The sequence below is a fragment of the Amblyomma mixtum genome, chromosome 2 (genome assembly GCF_055824585.1).
Source record: "Amblyomma mixtum isolate Tamu chromosome 2, ASM5582458v1, whole genome shotgun sequence".
Taxonomy (NCBI): Eukaryota; Metazoa; Arthropoda; class Arachnida; order Ixodida; family Ixodidae; genus Amblyomma; species Amblyomma mixtum.
Genome location: NC_143013.1, coordinates 159,622,998 through 159,639,615, shown reverse-complemented (window position 1 = coordinate 159,639,615; position 16,618 = coordinate 159,622,998). Strand labels below are relative to the sequence as shown.

Below are 16,618 nucleotides of genomic sequence, written 5' to 3'. Positions count from 1 at the left end.
GAAAGGGGAACAAAATTTAAAGATGAACCGTAATGCAAACGAAAAAAATTCACAAGAAAAACTTTGCTACAACGAACCATAAAAATAGGCTGGAAAAATTGCACCCAAAGCACGCGCAAGAGTGTCTGGCAATTACAGGAGAACAGACCATGAATGCGAAAAATATTCATGTTTACAAAACTACATTCCACAAACAATACAGTGGCAGCGAAAAAAATGACGAAAACGCTGAGGCAGCGTACGAGTTTCGAGCGTTAGCAATATCGACGAATATGGCGTCTACCCATCTCCGCTATATCCGGTACAAATTTTTCGCTGCATTCGGATATATTTTTAATGCCAAAAAATAGAATGCAAGAAGAGATCGTTTGACACCGCTTCGAATTTCCTACGTCAAGTAGCTTGACCCTAATGGATATTTCAAGATTTAAGAAGCCTGAGGAACCGAAGGACATCTATGCAAATCACTATATCACCTACGCTTTGATTTGATTAGTAATGTCGTGCTCCGTAACGCAGTGAATTGTTTCATAACCCTAAGAATTCCAAACATTCTACGCCAATTAGGTGGTTCATGATCTTGCAGCAGGGCTACCGCCCCCTAGTCCCCTTTTAATGGTCTTGTGCTTCACACTAACGCGACTTTGAGTAATGCAAGTATTAGAGCCAACGCTCTGAAAAGGAGTCCATTCCAGCGATGATGGCGACAGCTTTGGGTTAAGTGGTTCCAATCCAAAACTGTACGGGGAAAAATGCCATGTTAAGTCTGAGTCTCATACTTTATTTCACTATTTTGGTTGACATGGTCTCGTCGTAAAGAAACAATCAGGAGCAAGAAATTACAGGCCCGTGTGCTGTGCGATTCTCACGGCACATTAATGAAATCCAGGTGCTCTAAATTACCCGCCCTCTTCCACGTGACACCGGACGCCGCCAGACGCACCGACGGACGCTTACGCTTTCCAAAATACACTTTTTTTTCGGAAGCAGAGGCTATTCTTAACAAATTCACGTTGAATACAGGAACAACCTGGCTGGCTCACTTTTTAAAGCGGACACTGACATCTTTCTCGAAGCTATTTAGCTTAAGCTTGTAGTACGTCGGGCGCTCTCGGCGAATCTAAGTTCTAAGCTTCCGTGAAGCATAATGCGTCTGGTTTGTGCCTGTACTCGAAGATAATCTCTCGTGTCTGTACCTTGACAAAATGCTGTTCTCTGCAGGTGACAAGAAATTCCCTCTCATCCATAGGCTTATGCGTTGTTCATATCTCTCGGCTAGGAAGAAAACAAAATGTTTATAAACGCACCAAATACGCTTTCTTAAGAAAACATAACCAAACAATCAGCATTGATCTGAGCGTCGAGGGCGTCACACACGGGCTGCATGAGCGGCGGTGCGCGAGTTGCAGCGTGATCACTCCGTCGCTCATTGTAGCTCACAGTCGATACGCACAGATGGAGGACGATATCAGGAAAAAGAGAATAAAACGGCAAGGTCAGGAGCACATTTGCTCTCGCTATTACTTTGGTCCCATTGCTGTTCGCCGACAACCGTACTGTCATTTAAAAAGTTCGATCCGAGTATTCACCTTGTACGATACCGAAAATTTACATTTTCCAGTTCATCAGAAATGTAATTTTAAGATTTCGTCCATTTGCTGCGTTTAACATTATTGTCACCAGTCCAATAAGCTCATCAGTAAAAGTGCATCCTTAAAAATACTACCAGATTCTCTTCTACAAAAACAATCTATCTTCAGACAATGGCAAACGCTTGCATCCCGTGAGGCCTGCTGGTGTCAAAATCACACATGTCAAAAATGAGTTCAAGCGCAGCGCTTAAGCATTCGATAATATTTACGTGTGGACATGAGCTTGGATAGGCATTTCACAAAACATTTAAAATTTGAGCTCAAACTACCAATGGTTTAGTGAGATATAAGCCTACAAATTTTCTATACCTCGTCTTCTTCACCCCATGCCTACCATGCAGCTGCTTCCTCTTCCTTAGACCGCAGAAGTGAATGGAAATGCGTAAACAGCGATGCCGATAGCAACAAAGATCCCGCAGGAGCTATTGTGTTAAAATTAATAGCATGTTCTTCCGTTACTGAGGCTCGAGTGGAATATTTGTATTGTGGTGTCAATTGAAACCATAAGGGTTGAAAGGACTAGGATGAGTTCTATCGGATATGGACAGCTCCTTGCCAATGTTGAGACCGGCAGATGTGTGTGATATCTCGGTTTCCGGTCGACCTTAAAGCAACCCAAACTCGGGGAGGCAAGGTAATAATCGCTGTGCGTCTCCACTCTCCAGATATGCAGCGAGCATGTGCTTGATGTTGCGGCTCACGCTTTCCGTGGGATTGGCCTGGGCTCTGTATGTGGTTCTGAAACGCGTAAGCCAAGGCCACATAGGAGTCCACGAAGAGTACAGCAGTGAAGCAGGATGCATTGTCAATTTACAATTGCCTGGGGTAGCCGAATTCTCTCAACACCTGTACCAGATTCCCATGGTTAGGCATGCAGTCAGCGCTCGTATAGGGAACAGTTCCTCCAATATACTGAAATGGACTGACAACAAGCAGAGATTGGTTTCCACTCGGAGTCCCAGGGTAAGATCCCATGACGTCGCAAGCCGCAATTGTCCAAGGAAGCTTAGCATTTATCGGCTAGAAGCGCCCGGGAAGGGGTCCGCCACATGGCTTCTTGCTTTGGCAAAACGACGCACGAGCGGGCTTTGCGAATCGCATCCTGCTTCATGCCACGCCAGCGAGTGAGGCGGCACAAGTTAAGTTAGTCTTAGAGCCACTAGCATCACAATGGCAGCCTGTGGGTTGTGCTGCAGCGTAACGACGACAACACAAAATAACGACAGTTCATGCGCACACTGCCACACCCTACCGTGTGTGCATGTTTTGTCCTTTTTTTGCGTTGTCATCGTTGCGCCGTAGTATATTCGGCAACTTGCATGCCCAGCACTGTACGCGCCATCAAACACGTCAGAAAGAAAGCCTGAGCTAGTAAGTATCGCTCGCGGCCGGGATTCGATACGGGAAACTATGCTAATTATGTTAGCGCTCGATATTCGATCGCTGCCTCAGCGTCGGTCCATTATGCAAGTCTTTTGTAGAGAGCATCCAAAAAAAAAATGTTCCTGCAGGAAATGTGCTGAAATGCCTGTAACTGATTTGTTTTGACATTGGGGAGTGCAAAGCGGCTAAAATCAACCTTCCTGTCACAGAAGCTCAGTTACAGGGTTTTCAAGTCGCCGCTTCAGAAATGGGAAGGTAATACCCCTTTGTCTGGATGGACAGACAGAAAAACTTAATTTGGGGCAAGTTATAGAACCCGCTGGTTCCCTGGGCCACTGCGCAGTCCCGCAGAGCTGCAGATTGGTCATGTCAGGTCAGGACGTAGGCATTCCTAGTCACTGCATCAAGCTGCGATGTCGGGTCTGCAGACGTGGGCAGTACCTCCCAGTCTTCTCAGCTCGAAATGGCGTGCTGTCCCTGCGGGGCAAGATGAGCAGGGTAGCCGAAAGAGATTTGGGAGATGTACCATGAGGGCAACCACATAGGAAGCATGCAGGGCATGGGCCACAATTGTGGGCTAACAGTTCACGGGATGACAGAGAGCGGCTCTAGTGGCGTCTGAAGAAGCTCTGTTGGGAGCATATAAGAAAGGGTGGAAATGAGGGGGGGGGGGGGGGGGTAAGTGCGACGATCGAACGGGGTATTTGGCATACATTGGGCGAAAAGGTGCTTGTATTCCATGCACGTCTTTAGCCGGGCAAGCATTATGTGCTGAAGGCCTTGCTTAGACAGGTTGTAAGAGAAATAGGGCGGAAATTTTCTAGGGTGGTAGGATTATGGCGTTCTGTAATAAAGATGATATTTCAATGCTTCCAGGAGAAAGGAAGAGTACCTGCTTCCCAACATTCGTTGAAACCGTGAAAAGGTCTGATATAAAATCATCGACAAGATTTCAGATGGTTGCATTGGTAATCTGACCATCTCCGGTTGCGGTGTTGCGTAATTTTAATGGGGGGAGGCTCGAAATTCAGTCTGTAATAAGGCCGTCAAAGTCGGGCTTGGGTCCACCTCTGTTATCGGGGTACTTAAAAGGGAAGCCGGGGGTGGAATAGAGACATTCCACCTGCGCGAGAAAGGCGTCTGTGTCCTGTCGATGCCTTCTGAGTCTGGGATTTGAACTACTTGGGTTCTAGCATGCACTGTAGTCGGTCTATACCAACCTATATCTAACAGCGTTGACATTTTGCTTCTCCAATATGACATTCAGCACGTAACAACGTGGTGTATTACATGGCTCAGGTAATAAATGTGGAAAAATCACCTCTGCTATCATTCCACCGACTTCATTCACAACTATCTTCAATATATCTATTCGGGAATGGAGAATATCTCTTCAGTATCAACTTACAAGTATTTAGGCATCCATTTGATAACTGATCTAAATTGGTCTTTTCATATATCTCACGTTACAAACGAGGGAAATCGCGTCCATGGTTATTTTCAACGAACCCTGCGACTAATACCCCCATCACTGAAATTCCTAGCTTATTTTACACTTATTCGTCCCAAATTGGAACATGCATGCTTGATCTGGGACCATCATCAAACTAACCTTTCCACTACTCTCGAATCTGTACAGAATCGCTCAGCTCGTTTCATTTTCTCAGCCTATTGTTATCATGTAAGTGTAACTGAACTAAAACGGAATGCTCAGCTCACCACCTTAGCGAACCGCTGGATAACTTCCAGAATGTGTGTGTTTCATAAGTTCTATTATCATCCATTTCTCAACTCTATTATCAGCCCCGCACATCGCATCTTCAGTCGTACAAACCATGGGTAGGCCGTCTATCCTCCCCCGCCCGCACTTCTGCGCTTCTGTCATCATTTTTCGTTCATACAGCAAGGGACAAATGACCTGCCAAACGCCATCGTGGATCAGACCGACTCATCGTCATTCATATCGTCCATCGAAGAAATGGACTGCTGAGTATTTCAGCCCCTCATGTGATACCCCCTCAATAGAGCCTTTGAGGTACAAATAAATAAAAAAAAATTAGAAAAACAGGTGTTAAGCACGGGATGTGGAGAGATTGCCGCGGAGGCCGTCACAAACCTGAGCCCAGTTACCTTTCCAAAGAGAGGCATTACCGCATCCTATTTGTGATTGAATCTGGGCAAGTTTGAGCTTAATTTTCCTACTGTACTTTTGAGTGTCCATATCTGCGTTATGTTATCTTGGAGGTGGGCGAGCTGACTGTCAATAAGGGAACTGTGTGGGGTAAAGTTTAGCGTTTCAGTATGCTGTGAATGTCTTTCTGGAACTGATTAATCGAAGTGTTTAGGTCTAAGGGTACCGATGTTGGCTGCGCTTGCCTAATTTTGCGGAGCTCGTACCAATTAGTGTGCTAAACGGTAAATTTTCGCTGAGGTGGGCGATTGTTTAGGGTTGTGCGAATTATATGGTGACCGCTGCCTAGTGTGGTGTTCTTTCCAACTGAAGGTGGGACAAGTTTCTACCAAGCGCGAGGTCTGGGCTAGTATCGGCAGTAACACTGTTACCAATCCGCGTAGGCAGGCGAAAATCAATAAAGATGGTGACGTGGAGAACCAGGTTTCATTTTATAACACTATGCCTCTGTGGTTGCATGTTGTGCCGATAACTCCAGTCTACGTGAGCGCCATTAAAATCGATCTAATGAGTAAGGCGTTCGATCCGGCAATTGCGTTGTGGAGTTGAGGAGTGGAGCGAGTGGGTTAATTCGCTGGCGTGGGAGACGATAGCAGTTAAGGAGCATGGGGGATTTTGCGGGGGTGGGAACTAAAATTTCAATAAATAAGGTTGTGAGCGATAGGGCAGCTAACTGCGTGTTCCACGCACTGCAAAGACATACACGCGTATATGGCCACCCGAGGAAGATCAATTTTCTGAAGGGATAAAAGCGCATCCTCTCAGTTGCCTGTAAACAATGGCAGCCTAAATAGCGTTCATGTCGGTGAAGATGATAACTGGCAATAATTCTCAGGACAGGATCGCGCCTTCGCTGAGAAAGCCCCTGCAATTGCATTCAATAATCTCTAAAGATATATGGCCCGTAGGAGGAGCCATGTTGTTGGGTGGTGAGGGTAAGGAGCGGTGTGGAGTGGGACTGAGGGAGGAGAGGCTGGTAAGAGTTAAAGAATGAGGTGAGCTAAACGCCCCTCTTACTTGGTCATGATGCTTGGGATGACACAGTCCATTACACTAGTAATGGTAGCTTCAATCATCTGGCACTGTGCAGTGACCTGCGCTGCGAAGCGCTCTATGAGCCTGGCTTCCAAGTTTTCAGCGAACTCCTGAAGTTTGTGTTTAAGGTCGTCGAGCTGGACTGCGCTCTACTCAATCCTCCGTATTTTTCGGGGGAGCTTCGGGGGTTGGGTAGGCTCAGTGGATCAGGTTGTGGATGAGGACACAGGGCAGAGATGGCAGTAGAAAGGGCTGTCCTGAGCTGCTTTACGTGTTCCCGCAGAACTTTTTCGTTCGGGTCCAGGGAGGTCCTAGTGTTTCTCCGGATGCCTTGGAGGCCATGCTGATGTGGACGGAAGGTTTGAGCGGAGCGAAGGATAGTCCGTCTTATTCGGGAGCATTGTTTTCTGGGATGATGGGCTGCGTGGCTTGGCGGAGGGATTTCTTGCCTTGCACGAGCGAGTGCCCATGAGGTGCCGGTCTCCACAAAGAATGCATGTCGGGATGCAGGAGGGCACATCTTGTAGTTCATGTTTGTCTCCTCACCGCGGAGAAAGACCAGTCTTGGGATGCAGGCACACGTGATACCTGTGGCCCGGCAGGCGGCATTTTTCGCACTCGTCTGGACTTCCCTTCTACAGAGTGCACCTGTAAGCTACACTCTTGTAGCCTTTGGTATGAGCACTGGTTCGTGCCCAAAATTATTAGAATCGCATGAATCCTACGCATTCTTTCGGGCTGCGGTGATATAGCGTACGGGTTGCGAGTCTGGAGGTTCCATAGCATCTGCTCCGGTTTTTCCTCCCAGTAGGCTTGCGAGATGACTCCGCGTAGCATCCGACGGCTGTGCAATGTACGCTGCCACAGTGTATCTTGGAGAACCACTTACTTTAAGCTGGACGAGGTGGAGGGCGATTGTCTCGTGCGGGGTAGCGACTGTTAAGGTGTTATTCACATGGGTGGATGCTGAGTTGAAAATCCCATAGGTGACGTCCAGCGGTGCTGGTTTGCATGGCTTGCGTGAGTGGCTGCCACTTGGTAGCTTGCATACCGAGGCCTCTTCTTGGTCGGAAAACGACCCATATAGCGCCGTGGGGGACTTACGCAATTTGTTTACTTCGCAGTTGAACTGCGTGCATCACGAGCAGCTGAATGAATTAATGAATAAAACTTTTGTTAATCCACCGACAAGGAACTCCCAGATCCCCTCCCGCAGACTCAGGACTAGTGAAGCTGCTTCACGGCTTCAGCCGCCAGACGGGTGACTTGCTGCTGGATGGCGCCGTCCTCGCTCCGTAGCAAAACTTCCCAGGCTTCTGGACTGTTTGTTTATGCCGGCGCGCGGGGAATTGCCGCATTGCCATATGATGTTATCGAGGGTGCCCCTTTTTCCGCAGTTCTTACATTTTGCATCGTTTGCATCCCCCGTCTGTGTCAAGCAGACCCATACCGGGCAGATGTTATTTACGGCTTGTATCCTCCTCCAGATACGCGCCTCATTGTTGGAGACTCGCCGGACTCCAAGACATCGGAGTGGGCGAGAAAACGTACTACTATAGATGAAGTACTTCGTTTCAAACAGTCATGAAATTCAGAGATTTCGAATCCCCCAAGACAAAACTAGCGAGCAAGAGCACCCCTCAGAGATCTTTCCTATCCTCGTTTCTATTTGATTCAGCATTGAGTGCACTCCCCCATTTCTGGATTGAATTCAAGTCTTATTGTTCAGCAGGTACGCGGGCGATATAAACTTCTGGATAAACAAAGGTAGCGAAGCGGAGATGGAACAAATGCTGCAAGCTGCCGCAGAAACAGTAGCCAGGTACGCCGCAGGCATAGGTCTATCATTAACATACTCCCCGGAAAAATCGGAATTTTTTCGTCTACAGCCCCGGGAAGAAGACGTAAACGTAAAAATCGATGCAGAAAGCAAGGCCGTCCCGACAGTGGATGAATTTAGAATTTATCAATCTTCATTCACGGAAACGGATCAAACGCAACTACACGGCGGAAGTAACGGGTAACAAGCGGGAAGCATAGAGCGGCAGTATCGGCAGTGGTAAATAGAGCCAATGGGTCAACGGCCTAAGTTCCAATGGCGCTCGCTCAGCGTCAGTACCCGACCGCATACAATTATTAGCGAGAGCTAAACAGCCGCATGAAATATCGAAAAATGTAGAATTTCAGAGGAAGCCATGCGCATCTTTAAAATGAACCTAATTAATAGCGAAAAATCCGTAATGTGGACGCCTGCGCAGAAAATTGCTCCCGGCAACGAGGCTGCGCACGGGCTCGCTCGGGATCTGTAGTGCCGAGGGGTAGTACAGCAACGCGAATAGAGAAGATTAAAAGATAGATAGCCACATGTAACGAGTGTACTGAACACTATAAATCGCAGAGGACATTTGAATTCTTCGATTTTCCTCACGCGCAGCTGTTGTTGAGGCCTTTATGTCGGCTTCAAATCGGAGGAGCAGCCGACGTGGTATTCTTAGCTGTAACAGACGCTGCTTGCGGGAATACGGGCGGTGTTTTCGCGTTTGACTCCACCCTTGTACGCACGGAGTATCATAGTCCACTCACTTCGTTCAAGGTCTTCGCCCCTGGGCTTGCATCTCCATGGCTGTTGGGGGTAGTTGTACTGCCCTTGAGTAGACCAGCGTGGCGGTTAGGCTCGCCTTGTTGAGGCGAGGCTTAACTCAGCGGCGTGGCTGGCGGAGACGCTTCCACCGGAGAGTTAACGTAGATCACCACGCCCTGTTCCTCCAGTGGTAGATTAAAAAACGTTTAACCCAACTTCTGTGAAAGGAAGGACGGTGTAATACATTCGCCGAATTTCCTGCAACGAGCATACTTAAAATTTCTCTTCAATCATATGTATCACATACAGCAAAAGCGCACAATTTGTTTTACATGAAATTAAATTCCATGTTTGGAATCACCTTCCGAAGATACTTGTTGCCTGAAGATTTGTTCCCCTTAATTGACAAAAAAACATCTAGATCGAAAGCAGAACAGCGGCGCAGAAAGGAATAAAGGACGGAGTGAAAGAAGAAAGCATGAACGAGGTGCCGTTATTTTGTTGTTGTTAGCGGTTATTCATTAATAAAATTAAAAATGGAAGAAAGATTTTCTTAGCCGCAGCATCGTTCATCAAAACCTGAAGCTCCTGGGCTGCGGCTATTTATAGCGGGAATAAAAGAACAAGGAAAGGGAAAGAATGGGGAAGCGATAGTAAGAAAGGAATGGGGTTGTGTAGCGATATACACTTTGTACAAATACAAGATATGGGAATCCGCTGCGGAGGGATCCTGAATGCTGTCGACTAGCTAGGGATCTCTTCACATGCACAGACATCGCTTCACACACGGTGGCTTGAGGAGGAAAACTGATAGGGGTATCTGTCACAGCCGGTGTCGCCGCTTCTGCGAACGCGGTTGTTGCTACGCGCTCCTGTTTTCTCTTTCCTCTCATATATTTAAACTCCGCTCTACCTGCATGTGGCAGCGGTTGTGGCTGAGCACGAGCCAGTGGGAAGTACCGTGCTATTTCCTCTTCCTCCTCCTTTCATTCGCAACAACAAAACATGGCCGCCTTCTGCGTTTCGCCCTCATCGACACGAGGCCAGCAGGGTACGAATTGCGCTAGCTGCAAAAATATCTGCCTACGACATATGTTTCTTCTTTCACTCCCACCTTCTATCTCTTCCGTTAAGGCGCCGTTCGGGTGTCTAACGAGTTGTTTGAGAATTAGTGCGCCATTTCCCTTTCTTACATATTTCTCAATTTTGCACTTGTCGGTTACCCTGTGCGCTATTAGGTAGGTACATGGGCGCAGGTTCTTCACGAAAACCAACACATGTTTCTTAAATTTATTCCAAAGCTAGCGCAAAGGTTCATCAACTTCCATCACTGATACTGGGTAGGTCTTCGAAAAACTCCCAGCTTTTGTCATCTAAGGTGGTTTAAACGGGGGGATTTACATAGAGAAACGGGGTATTTTTAACGAAAATTAGTTTGTTAGCTGAAATTTTCTTTGAGAGACACTGGCTGTTCAACCTGCCTGCACTGCCTCGCGTATTTTTCCGTATCTAGCTTCCCAGTGATGTTACTCCACGCGTATGGGGAATGTTTGTCGGATTATTCCTTAAATTACTTTTACTATTCTATTTACAGAACGGCCTGAAGTTTGAAAATGCTTGTTGCGCAGCTTTCACTGACGCATCATGGTTGGTATTCCGGCGGCTGCTAAAATCAATCTTCTATTAATTTATACTAATATGGCAAATGTTTAAGCTTATACTGTTAACATATTATTTTTTATGCGAACAACATGCACCATTCACAATTCTCTGTATACTGTTAACGTGTTGTTAGACTTGGCTCAAGCATAGTCATCGTTCGCACAGCATGCACCATTTGCACATACTCGCATATGCCGCAGCACTGGCAAATCCAATCTGTTTATCGCTCGGCGCCTTTACAGAGCAAATTTTGCGTAGCTTACCAATAACAAGGGTTAATGCATTGTGAGTATTTTTATTTTCGAGCACAAATCTGGCTTATCTTTCATAGTTTCACTGGCAGCATGCACCGTTGATGCTGACTGGTAACGCTTCTATTTGCTGTCAACCTCATATATGCTATGCTATTTATGCATTTGGAGTGCGGTTTTCCAGGTGGTCGCAAATATTACAGTGCCATCCATTACGGTGTCTCTCATAGCCCTACGTCGATTTGGAACGCTCGAAGCCACCGTACCGTTATACACTGTACCGTTGCTATGCTAAGGCGTTCCCAACATAACACCCTACAAATCGAATCGAATTCCTGCCCCGGTACGCGCATTTAGATGAGGCAAAATGCAAAAACATACCTGTGGTACGCGAGTCTGTGCATGTTCAGAATCAAACCGAAGCATTACGTCCCTCACACACATTTTCGCGTGGATTTTTCGGCAGCTTCCAAAGCCGTTATTTAGTTGAAATGCTAAATAGGTTGCACTGTTCTATTCTTATAGAACGGCCTCAAGTTTGAAAACCATACTGCAAGAAACCGGCACCTTTGACAGAGCTCCTGGTGGGTATTCTTCAGTGGCGGCGGTGCACTCATGTGCCGCACTACCGCATTGAGCGGGAAAGCAATACGTCTATTAAGAGAGAAAAAAAATGCAATTTCACAAAGATGTAAGCCGTACATGTGTTGCTGAATTCTTTTTTTTTGTTTAGAATTGCTGCTATATAACTTAAAACTAAACTGCGCTTACTGTAGTACATATATTGTACTTTTACAGCTATGGGGTCAACTACTCGTCGCATCAGTCCACTGCAAGGATGAGCTACAAGAATTACAGCATGCTCAAGTTACGTCATAATCTAATGTCACCTCAATATGTCGCGAGTGATAATGCATGTGGAGGGTTCGACCTCCATCGCGACCATGTTAGTCCTTTTCTCGACAGGAAACGTAAGTAAACGCCCTGGACACGAAAAGCGCACTCTATGAAGCTTGCTGAATGTACTAACTCGTTTCTCTCCTGCGCGGGCGTTGCGCGGCTGCTGCATTGCACCCCCCACCCTCTCGATTGGCAACTGACAATACATTAACTTCAGAGGGCGCTTCCTCTCAAGTTAACTGTTAAGGATTATTAACTCGCAAAAGCTGATTTCAAGTTAAACAGAAGCTCCGCATCTTGCTGTGGCTCGAAATCTGCTTTTACCGAGTTAAGTACCAAAGGCAGAACAGTTTTAGTTGTTAACTTGAAAGCGGGTCCCGCCGGCCCTCTTCAAGTTAAGAAAGACGACGGAGCGTAGACTAGATATATAATACCGGACGCAGCGTATCGTATGTTTATGCTTTTGTTGGCGCAGTACTGTGTAGCCCAGGCGTGATAATCCATAGCACGCATGACAAAGCGGGTGCGTTATCTTCGCTTCTGGCGCAGAACAAGAAAAGCCAGAAGACAAAAATGGGACTGAAGAGCCGACCGTCGCGGCCACAATACCCACCAAGGCCCCCAGTCCAGGTACCTGCACACCTGAATGGAATTTCACAGGTAATATTGCAGGGTGGCTCATGTACAGAGTTGTCTTAAACGCAAAGCAATCAGGAGTACAGGAAATTTACAGAGTACCGAGGTTAGCCTCTCGATTCATATTTAATCAATATCGCCGAGTTCACTCTCCCTCAGAGCTGTGTCACATTGCAGACCTTCCCAAGTTAGAATTAAGGACGAAATTCGACAGGCTCAAGTTTCTGTTCCTTATTATCAGTTACGCAATTAAAATCAATAGGACCGATTATTTCGACATTCGTTCTAATGAATCATCTAGACATCGCCATAGCATGTATACTCCGCCTCCAGTAACTCGTCACGATGCATTTAAATACACTTTTTTCCCCAGAGCAATAAAATAATGCAACATGCTTCCTGATTCCGTAGTTCAATCTTCTTCGCTTAGTGCATTTTTGGTTAATTTAGAGTCTTTTATTTATTCCGGGAGCGCGCTGTGCTAACATGACTGGGTTAAGTCCGTGTATTGTGTTTCGTGTATTTATTGAGTGTTTTACTGTGTAGATGCTCTTGAGTGTGCGTGATTATATTTTTTGTTGCTCTCTTCTACAATGTAATAGGGCACTGTGTAACCTTCTCTCGTCCTCTTTAATGATTTGTTTCGTGTACAATGCGCTTGATGACAGATTTGTTGGTATTTTTGCTCTCTTTTTTTCCTACCACTCCTGTAATCACCCTTGAATAGGGTTAACAGTATCAGTAAACAAACAAACAAACAAATTCAGCTCCGGCGGGCCCTTATCACTGCGAACAACTGACAGGCGGACTAATAGACCAACCGAACATGCTAACAGCACCGCACGTAGATAGTAAACCAAAAAACCTGCAGGACGCTTAAACTTCGCCTTTAGGAGTGAAACACGACAGCGTGTTGCAGCGCTTCCAGGGCGGTCTCTGAACGCCAGCGCCCGTTCGGCGCGACGCTTTGCCTATAGGAAAAATCTAAAATTGCTTTTTTTAGGAAAGGAAATGACGCAGTAAGTCACTCATGTTAATGGGCACCTGAACCGCGCATTATACAGTTCTTGTTCCGCAGCCCGGGATTATAGGTCACCGGTTCCCTCAAATATAGGTCGCCGCTTCGAATCCCTGTCACGAGCTAGGCTCTAACTAGTACGTTTATGGGGCACGCAACTCGGAATCGTATGACGCTATCGTGAACATTCTGCTGCAATTTTTACGCAGCTCCCGATGATTTCCGAAGCGCGGTGCCGACTACTACTACAACGTCGACGGCTTTCGGCAGAACAAGCTCCATACTGTATCGCATAAAAATAAAACTAAAGGTTTAGCTCATTAGCTCAAACTAGCTCAAACTACCTCATTTAGCTCAAACTAAAGGTTTAGCTCCATACCTATAATTCGCTTGGCGGAGATTCACAAAGCATTGCAGGGCTGATGGGCGGCTGATGTCCTCCTAGTGGCTCATAAGGCTCCTGGGGTTGGCTTACGGGACCCCTTTGGCAGGTACCCGGGCACCGTAGGTCATGGGCTTGGTTTCTTGGCCAAGATCCGTCATGCGTGAAGCCTGTCTGCTGTTATTGAGGGATAGCATCCTTCAGTGTTGGGACGTGAGGCACCGCTGCTGTCGGCAGCAAACAGCACAGTTATTAGTTGCAGTTACTAGCAGATGTTGGCGGGTGGAATGCGGCGTACAAAGTTTGAAGGTTTCATGGGCTTCTCTGCACATTCAGCGCCTTGTCTATAGTGCTTGCTTCCCGGAGATGTACGACGGTCGTCGGGGGATCGCGCTCGAGTCTGGCAAAAGTTGCTCTTTGACACCCAGCATCAGGGCGTTTTGAAACACCCCATTCAGTGTAAGATCATGGCCCAAAATTTCCAGCGCGCTGCACACCCCCCCCCCCCCCCCCCTGACGATTTTATGGTCGTGGAGGTAAACAGACGACTTTCGATAATGTTCTGCTTTTATAAGAATTTACAGAAGTCTCATTGATTAATGTTCTGCTGTATCTGCGTTTTCTGTGAATTCTCGGAAGGGTGATGTACGTAGGGGGAGGGGGGGGGGCTTTATAATCGAAATGGCAAGTTAAGCAGAAAAGTCACTCTATTTCGCTATTGCATGACATCTGGCAGTGTATTTAATTTTAATTCTCACGTCAGCTTACTTTTCTGTCTTTCGAGTTTTCTCAAATGATCAGGAACTGCATCGAAAATCAAAACTGCTTTTATTTTTTTAAACGATTCTGTGGCCCTGCGCAGGTTCGCATGGATGGGTGGAAGTTTTGACAAATGCCATTCGTTCGCAGTTGCTTACTTTGTTGTCGACTTTGTATATATTGCCGCACTTACGGCGCTAGGATCGGCGGCTGCCCTTACAAAAATTTTAGTAACATTCTTTAGAAAGCCTTTCGACAATTGTTAATAGAACCTATCAACATTGAACAGAAAGTCTTTTGAACGTCTTTATACATTGTAGTAACAACCTATCAACTGTCTTCCGACAATTGGCCACCGATATCCAAAAGACTCAAGTACATAGAAAGTCTTTACACTTCTTATCAACCACATACCGACAATGTCTACCAACACCCTATCAACGGTCTTCCGACAATTGGCCATCGTTATCCAAAAGTCTCAAGTACATAGAAAGTCTATACACTTCTTATCAACCACATACCGACAATGTCTACCAACACTTTATCAACGGTCTTCCGACAATTGGCCATCGTTATTCAAAAGACTCAAGTACGAAGAAAGTATAATTCTTACATCAACGTTTAGAAAAGTGTGTCTTAACTACACAGTACAACACTTTTACCAACATAGTGTTATCACATCAAAATCATTTTGTGAACACTGTATCCTGGACTGCTTAAAGAATAATAGAAGCAAAATGCAAATGATTACATTTATTGTGCACGAATGTACATAAGCGCTAGAAGATATGCATGATGCATCAAAATATTTTATGGAGAATAATAGAGGAACAGAATATTGCCTTCGGCACAGTTCCCCTCAGTTCCCTCTTAGTAACAATGAATGACACAAAGAAATTGAAAAAGATAACAGGTTTTAATTCACGATGCTTCGGCTAGAGGTCCAGCCTTTTTCTAGTATAGTAAAGCATTCAAAATAAAAGCTGTGTGCTTCAAATGCTGTAGTACACTTGAAAAACGGCTGGCCCTCCAACCAAAACGTCGCGAATTAAATACCGTTAGGTTTTTCTTACATATATACGAGGTGTTTCAGGGAAGACTAAGTAATTTTCAAAAAACAGGTATTTTGAGATGAATATATAGCTTTTTCAGCATAGTATTACCAGTGTTGGCAGGCACCAGAAAACTGGTGAATCGTCTTACCTAGTAAGCTGGTTAACTAATTTTTTTAATGAACTTTTTAACTATCAGAGTTAGGCGTCTAGTTGCAATTAGAGACTTGTAGCAGTTACATGAACTGGAGGGGTTGCTCTCCCTGTGTGCTTTCAAAAGCGCATGTATTTTCGCACGATGCAGCCAAATTTTGTCGAGCCACAGCGGCGAAAGCAATGTTTTGTACATTCTAAAAACTGATATGGCTACTACTCACGACCGGCTAAAAGTCTCTAACTGCAACCAGTTGCAAACCTGTGTTAGTTAAAAAGTTAATTATCAGAAATTAGTTAACCAGCTTACTAAATACACCTCACCAGCTTTCTGGTGTCTGCTAACACTGGCAATACTATGCAGCAAAAGCCATATTTTTGAAAACTATTTATTCTTCCCTGAAACGCTTGGTGCATATAAATACTGCTCACTTTCCTGTACAACATGAGAAATGAAAACATTTCTTCTGTAACATGACGGTTCCATGAGCCACATAACAAACCCGTGGAAAAAAACGGTGCATGCATACACACACACCTCTCCAAAACAGCTAAAAAATCCCACACAGTGAAACAATGCTTACGCTGTCTTAAGACCAACATTAAAGGCTGCAAACACTAGTCAATTAAAAGTCAGACAGGATGCCAAACATATGATAAATGTCCACTTGGATGTAGATATCAAGCTATGAGCTGATTTTAATAAACATGCAGCAGCACAGAAATTCTTAAGCAACTTTGTTGGTGCACTATCCTGACACTAGTCCTCAATGTCAGGCAGCCTGCTTGTTCATCATCATCATCATCCCGACTACGCCCACTGCAGGTCAAAAGGCCTCTCTCAGGTCTCTCCAATTAACCCTGTCGTTACTTGTCTGCATCACCAGCGGAAGAGGTAGCGTCTTAGTGATGAGACGTGTGCACCAATTAACAGGTAGCCTCCTCCATGGCGGAATGCAGCAG

The 16,618-nt window shown here is 45.7% G+C and overlaps 1 protein-coding gene across 1 annotated transcript in view; it reads left to right on the top strand.

The window, feature by feature from the left end:
* LOC149361402 (uncharacterized) overlaps positions 1-16,618 on the top strand; it is a 480,014-nt gene that overhangs the window by 138,936 nt on the left and 324,460 nt on the right. The window lies entirely within an intron of this gene.